The 6,968-nt window shown below is 51.0% G+C and overlaps 1 long non-coding RNA gene across 1 annotated transcript in view; it reads left to right on the plus strand.

Moving 5' to 3' along the window:
- LOC108523364 (uncharacterized) overlaps window positions 1-5,571 on the plus strand; it is a 6,554-nt gene extending 983 nt beyond the window's left edge. Inside the window, exon 2 of the long non-coding RNA XR_001883796.1 lies at window positions 3,133-5,571. This is a non-coding gene — a long non-coding RNA (uncharacterized LOC108523364). The remainder of the gene's footprint in view (window positions 1-3,132) is intronic.
- Window positions 5,572-6,968: the final 1,397 nt, after the last annotated feature.

Here is a 6,968-nt window from a genome sequence, read left to right on the forward strand (position 1 = left end):
TTTGAGATGGAGTCTCGCTCTGTCTCCCAGCCTGGAGTGCAGTGGCGCAATCTTAGCTCACTGCAAGCTCCGCCTCCTGAGTTCACGCCATTCTCCTTCCTCAGCCTCCTGAGTAGCTGAGACCACAGGCGCCTGCCACCACGCCCGGCTAATTTTTTGTGTTTTTAGTAGAGACGGGGTTTCACCGTGTTAGCCAGGATGGTCTCGATCTCCTGACCTCGTGATCCACCCACCTCGGCCTCCCAAAGTGCTGGGATTACAGGCGTGAGCCACCGCGCCTGGCCAAGCTTTGGTGACTTTTAACATCCTAAGGGAGGAACTGCCCATAGTAGCCCTCCTTTCCTGTTATTCCAGGGGGAAGGGAGGCCAGACAGCCAGGGCTTCCAGCGCCGGAGGTGGAGCTCAGCAGCCAGTTATGGTGGTGAGCATGTCTGCCCGGGGCTGCCTGCCTCTGCCCTCCTCTTGGGAAGACAAGCTCTGCCCCCAGCTAAAAACTCACAATCCTGATGAGCCTTGCTTTTGCAGATAGGCCCCATCTCCCAGCTCCCCTGGTGGTCCTCAGGCCTGGCTGAGAGGCACATGCACAAGGCACTCTCTTGAGCACTGGTCTGGCACCTGCCAGCCTCCCTGATGCGGCAGCAGCCCCAGCTGCCAGTGAGTCTGATGATATTTGGAAAAGTATTTTTTAAAATGAGATTACTGAATTTTACAAACTTGACATTTTCTATAGGCTTTAGAAGCTCTTCTCATGTTTTTATTCCCCTCACATCCAATCCATTCATTGAGCTACATGCTAAATCAAATTGGTTTTTTTATATTTTTATTTTTTCAGAGACAGGATCTCGCTCCGTCGCCCAGGCAGGAATGCAGTGGCACAATCATGGCTCGCTACAGCCTTGACCTCCTGGGCTCAAGTGATCCTCTCACCTCAGTCTCCCCAGTAGCTGGGACCACAGGCTCATGCCACCCACGCCTGGCTGAAGCTAGTTTTAACTGAAGAAAAATCAAAGTGTTCTCTTGCTGTTAACCTTTATTATTGAGGCATTGGCTCTGCTGTAGGAAAACAAGGAGGTGACGTTAATGTCAGTGGTTGACATTAACCGCTGGCAAGTGGCAATGTGGTTCCTTGACAAGTGGTTGCTGCTCTTAAATGTCAGGAAACAAAAACACTGATTTTAGAGAAGTAGAATGTAGAAGGAAAAGAGTGGGGTTCTACAGTTAATATCATCAGCAGACTTTTATTAAGCTCTCAGTCTGTGCAAACACATATACTTGAAGTTGGGGTGAATCCGTGACCATTAAAATTTTGGCTGTTCTAGACAATGGGCACATTATCAACCAACTGGGCTGTGAGAGCAAATGATAAGAGGGTGAATCTGGATGAGGAGGGACTTCCAGGGCACAGGTGAAGGAGAGGCATTGCAGCCATAGAGAGGCCCAAGCGAACAGTCAAGAGAAGGCAGGGACAGTGGCCAGGAGGCAAGGACAGCACTTCCTGGGCAGGGAAGCCTTGTCAGGGGGACCAGACTCCTGTCTCTGGAAAGAAAAGGAGCCGCACTGGGGGTCAGGGAGGCTCAGCACGGCCCCGGCCTGGGATGCCAGTCCTGCCTGAGGGCCAAGGCAGAGGGGGACATTCACAGACCCCGCACCAGGCTCTGACACCAAGTGGAAGAAGAGGGAGACTGAGGCAGAAACCTGGGCTTCCAGGCCTGGTGCCTGGGTGGGTGTTGATGGGACCCAGGGAGAGTCCTGTGGGGATACTTCAGGTCTGGGCTGGCAGGGGCTCTGGAAGGAGGCATGGAGGTGCGAACCTGGTGCCCAGTGGAGGTGCAGTGGGGGTGAGGTGGCCAGGGTGCAGACCCCTGCATCAGAATGCCTGCGAAGCTGTGTTTATTTATTTATTTATTTAGAGTCAGGGTGTCACTCTGTCTCCCAGACTGGAGTGCGGTGGCGCAGTCTCAGCTCACTGCAAGCTCTGTCTCCCAGGCTCAAGTGATTCTCCTGCCTCAGCCTCCCGAGTAGCTGGGTTTACAGGTGCACGCCACCACACCCAGCTAATTTTTTGTATTTTTAGTAGAAACGGGGTTTCACCATGTTGGCCAGGCTGGTCTCAAACTCCTGACCTCAAATGGTCCGCCCGCCTCGGCCTCACAGAGGCTGGAATTACAGGTGCAAGCCACTGCACCGGCCTGTTTTTTAATTTTTTTAGAGACAAGATCTCACTCTGTTGCCCAGGCTGGAGGGCAGTGGTGTAATCTCGGCTTACTGCAGCCTCGACCTCCCACGCTAAAGCGATTCTCCCACCTCTGCCTCCCAAGTAACTGGGACTACAAGCGCATGCCACCACACCCAGCTAATTTAAAAAAAAATTTTTTTTAGAGACGGAGCTTCTCCATGTTGCCCCGGCTAGCCTCAAACTCCTGGGCTCCAGTGACCCTCCCGCCTTAGCGTCTCAGAGTGCTGGGATTACAGGCGTGAGCCACCACGCCCGGTCAGAAGCTGTGTTTTAAGTGGACATGCCATCTTGTCCTGCTGAAGTATCTCCATGTAATCACAATATCTATGGCACCCAAATCTCCTCCTTCCTCCTCCCTCCCCAACACACCCCCACAGGTGTGCACACACTGACACGCGCTGGAGGCAGAATCTCCCAAGGGGGGCTGGTCAGGAGAGGTGTCCCTGAGTTCAGATGGAGGTGGAAGCCAGAGTGGGGCTGGAACCACCCAGTGACATGAGGATGGGGCTTGGGATAAAGCCCTAGGGACACTGACATTTAAAGTGTGGACAGAAGGAGCTACTGAACCCAACGGATTTAGAAAAGCGATTCAGTACGATTTCCTTCTTCACGAATGGCTGTCCAACTAGCTCTCACTTCCTCTCCTGTGTTCAGTGTCACCCAGAAGCAGAGTTTAATGTGACTAAAGTCAACATTGGCTCACATTGTCAGTGAGTGTGAGGAGTTGAGTAAGGGCTCATCGCAGGGCGATACCCACAGCTGAAAATAGCGCCTTCCCCTCCCAGGTCTGATTAGAGCAGTTGTTACCTATGAAGGGCGTGGAGTTTGGGCTTGTATTTTGGCCTTGTTGGTAAAGCATTCCAGAGCTTCAACACACCCTCCTTTTAACCCATTAGGAAAGGCTGTTGATTGTAATCTTCACACAGTGCCCTGGGCTATGGCTATGAGCCTTGCAGAAGAACTGGGAGAAGGCCTGCACGGATTTGAAGTATGGTAGCATCAGAAAAAACACTGGAAGAAGGCAGGTGGGGACAAGGTGCCTGTGTCTGCTTCTTGGAATTCCTTTCCTTATTGTCTGAGGCAAGTACAGGGAGAGCAAAGCAAAGCAAATCTTCACCTAGGAGGAACATTCCCTGGTGAGGCCTGGGACTGGCTCCCCTGTGTCTCCTGGGGGCTCCGAGGTTCAAGGCCACACTGGCCTCCTGAGGCCTGGCTGAGGCGGCTGGGTTGGGGTCAGGCGGCCCCAGTAGCCATGAAGCTCCTCTGGGACATTGCTAAAGGTTCACCCTCTTTTTTGTGGGTGTCCTGGAAGATCCCAACAAACTGAGCTTTGAAGAAGAGAGGCCGAGAGGGTCTCCAGCCGCCTGCGTTCTCCACAGCTGTGGCCCCACAGCCTCCAGTGACCGTGGAGGGGCAGGCGCCATCCGCCTCGGCTGCTGAAAGGATGATGGTCGTATGCCTGAGTCCTGGCTCCTGTGGTCCCACAAAGACCCTCTGGGGGCCGCCCGGTTGTCACCTGGACTCATCTTGGGTTTTCCTTCCCTTTCCATCCTAAGCTCAAGGTATTTTTTTCCTGTTTTCTTCACTCTAACTTGGGGAAGAAGGAAGATCCTTTATGGGGAAAAAAAAAAAAAAAAAACTTTGAACGTCCTGCAACTTAAGTTTTAAGCTTTCAGAAGTATTCAGTGCTTCTGGCCCGCACAGACCTCTGCCTGGGCTGCGGAGTTCCTCCTGTTGACTCCTCCTCCCTATGCACACACCACAAACGCTCTCGGTGGCCCAGCCACCGCTGAAAGCAGTGCTGGTAGCCAGACGCCACCAAGGTCCCCTCCCGAGCCGAGGGTGGCGCCCAGCCCAGCGCACATGCATTCTCCTGTGGGAACTCGGGGCATGTGGTGAGCAGGCTCCTGTCAGTTGAGGCGGGGGCTCCTGGCCCTTCTTTGCTCTCCTCTCAGGCTGCCCAGCTCCCGGCGGCACATGGTGGCCTGGCAAGGCTGACTTGGCCTCCTCAGTTCTCCACGCATCCACAGATCGTCGCCTTCCGTAGCCACCTCTCTATAGCCACCAACATCTGCGGAGCGTCACAGATAGTGGTTCTGAGCTGGGGTTTACAAATTTAACCCAACAGAGTAAATTCAAATTTGCCTTTGGAACACCCTTTATCTCCAATTAAGTGCAAGTATATTATTTACACTATGTGATATTTAAAGGACTTCTGCAATGACTGGGAGGTACTGAACCAAGATGTTTGTAAAGAAACAGTGGGGTGAGGTGGTTAGGTAGAATATAACGTCCTGGCCATTTCTTTTCCTTCAGGTGAGTAAGCGCTCCTATAGCAGAAAGGCTGCGGGTTGCTGGCTGTGCTCTGTGGACGGGGCCAATAGGTGTGGCCCAGGTTCAGGTCCTGGCACCTTTGCGGGGTACCCAGCCTGAAACGACATGTGCCATCCTGGAGAGAAGCAGAGAGGGTGCTGTCTCCAGGCGTTCCTCAGACAGCCTGGGCCTGGCTCGCTGAGCCAGCTGGAGGAGGGGATCTCCTGACTGGGGCTTAGAGCCAGATCTACTGCAGAGAGGCAATAACTCTGTCTAAAGAGAAAACTTGTCCAGTGTGATTACAAAAGCAGGAAAAGGCTCCGAGCTAGGAAGTGATATTTGAGGTGTGGAGAACATTCTCACCTGATGGAAGCATCCTGTTCCTGGACAGGAGAAGGAGCTGGTGCAAGCCCGAGACCACATGTGTCTCAGTTGTTTTGGACCCTCCGTAGCTTTTATACTCATAAAATATTACAGTTGCCCCTTTCATATTTGGGTCATTCAAAGAGCCCACCTTACTCCAGGCTCCTGCTCACTATGCACAGCATCTCAGAAGATGGCGTACAAAACTATTTTTCTAACTATAACACAGGTAATGTGGGTGGGGAGGCTTGGGATATACCTAAACGTGGCACATGACTTACATTCCACCTTGAGGGATGAAAAGGAAACTATGCACTTGAATGTTAATTAAAATTTTAATTTAATTCATTGGATAGCTTGTGCCAGAAAGAACAGTCAATATTCAAGAATCAACACTGTTGATTAGCCCCCTGAAGGGGGAGTTTTCTTGTCTGGAACGCAAACACCTACAAGTAGAGTGTGAGCTGGTTCTTGACAATCAGATCTCATCAGCCCTTTGAAACGTTGTGGGCAGCACAGCTCCTCGGTCTGCATGGTTGGTGTAAGTATAATCAAGTAGTGAAATTGTATGGTATATACCTATATGCCAACAGTGTACACCTGTATGTGCAGAATTTGCTAATATAACCATTTCAATAAAAACCGACTGAAAAAGCTGATTTGACCACATGGAGTATTGTTGGTGGTAACGCGTATCACTGAGGACTCTCTTGGTTACAGATGACAGAAAACCCAACCAAAACTGGCTAACACAAAAGGGGAATGTAATGACTCCCAAAAGCCAAAATGCCCAGGGGTGCCTGTGTCAGGCTTGGTGTGATTTGACCCCCAAATGCTGACACCAAGACACAGGCCAACTTTGCTTCCTCCTTGGGAACCCCATTCCCAAGCGTGGCAGTCACCCCAGCAGCACAAGAGCTGCTCCACTTCCCCAGGAGGTGGCCCAGGTCAGAACGGTGTTTCCCTGGCCCAACTGTCTTGGTTGGAGGCACGTGGCCATCACCAGCCAGCCCCTGTGGTCACGGACAGAATGTACCGATGGCCTCAGCTGGCGTGGGCTCCACTTCCACAGCCCAGGAGTCCACGTATCTTCACCTGACAGACCGCAGCTGAATGTCCTAAGGCACAGTTTCCACCGCAGAATCACGAACGACACTGCACAGACAGGAGAAGTGAATGCTGGGGGCAAAGGCAGCATGTGTCTGACACGCGTGGAGAAGAGCTGGAGCCAGAACAGTCTGGACAACAGTGCTGCCTTGCCACCCACGCAATAGTATGAACTGACAAATCATCTCGTCTTTCTGGATTTCAGCTTTATCATCTGTAAAATAGGGATCATAAAATACCTACCTCATAGGGTTGATGTGTGGGGATTATACTTAAAATAATTTAAGAAGTTGACTTAATGTCATATATCCAGTAACAGTCTAGTATCCGGAATATATAAAGAACACTTACAACTCAACAGTAAAATACAACCCAATTTAAAACGGGCAAAGGGGCCGGGCACGGTGGCTCCCACCTGTAATCTCAGCCCTTTGGGAGGCTGAGATGCGCAGATCACTTGAGATCAGGAGTTCGAGACCATCCTAGCCAACATGGTGAAACCTCCTCTCTACTAAAAAATACTAAAATTAGCCAGGCATGGTGGCACGCACCTGTAATCCTAGCTATTCAGGAGGCTGAGGCAGGAGAATCGCTTGAACTCGGGAGGCGGAGGCTGCAGTGAGCTGAGATCACGCCACTGCACTCCAGCCTGGGCGACAGAGCGAGACTCCATCTCAAAAATAAATAACAAAATAAAAAAAAATTTTAAATGGGCAAAGGACATAGACATTTCTCCAAATAAAATATACAAATAACCCAAAAGCAAATGAAAAGATGCTCAACATCATTAGTCATCAGGGAAATGGAAATCCAAACCATAGTGAGATACCATTTCCCACCCTTGAGAAATGGGCATCAAAAAAAAGAAAGACGATTAACAAGTGTTGACGAGATATGGAAAAACTAGACCTCTTTTTTTTTTTGAGATGGAGCCTCACTCTGCTGCACA

This window comes from Rhinopithecus bieti, unplaced genomic scaffold (assembly GCF_001698545.2).
Source record: "Rhinopithecus bieti isolate Rb0 unplaced genomic scaffold, ASM169854v2 scaffold_73501, whole genome shotgun sequence".
NCBI lineage: Eukaryota > Metazoa > Chordata > Mammalia > Primates > Cercopithecidae > Rhinopithecus > Rhinopithecus bieti.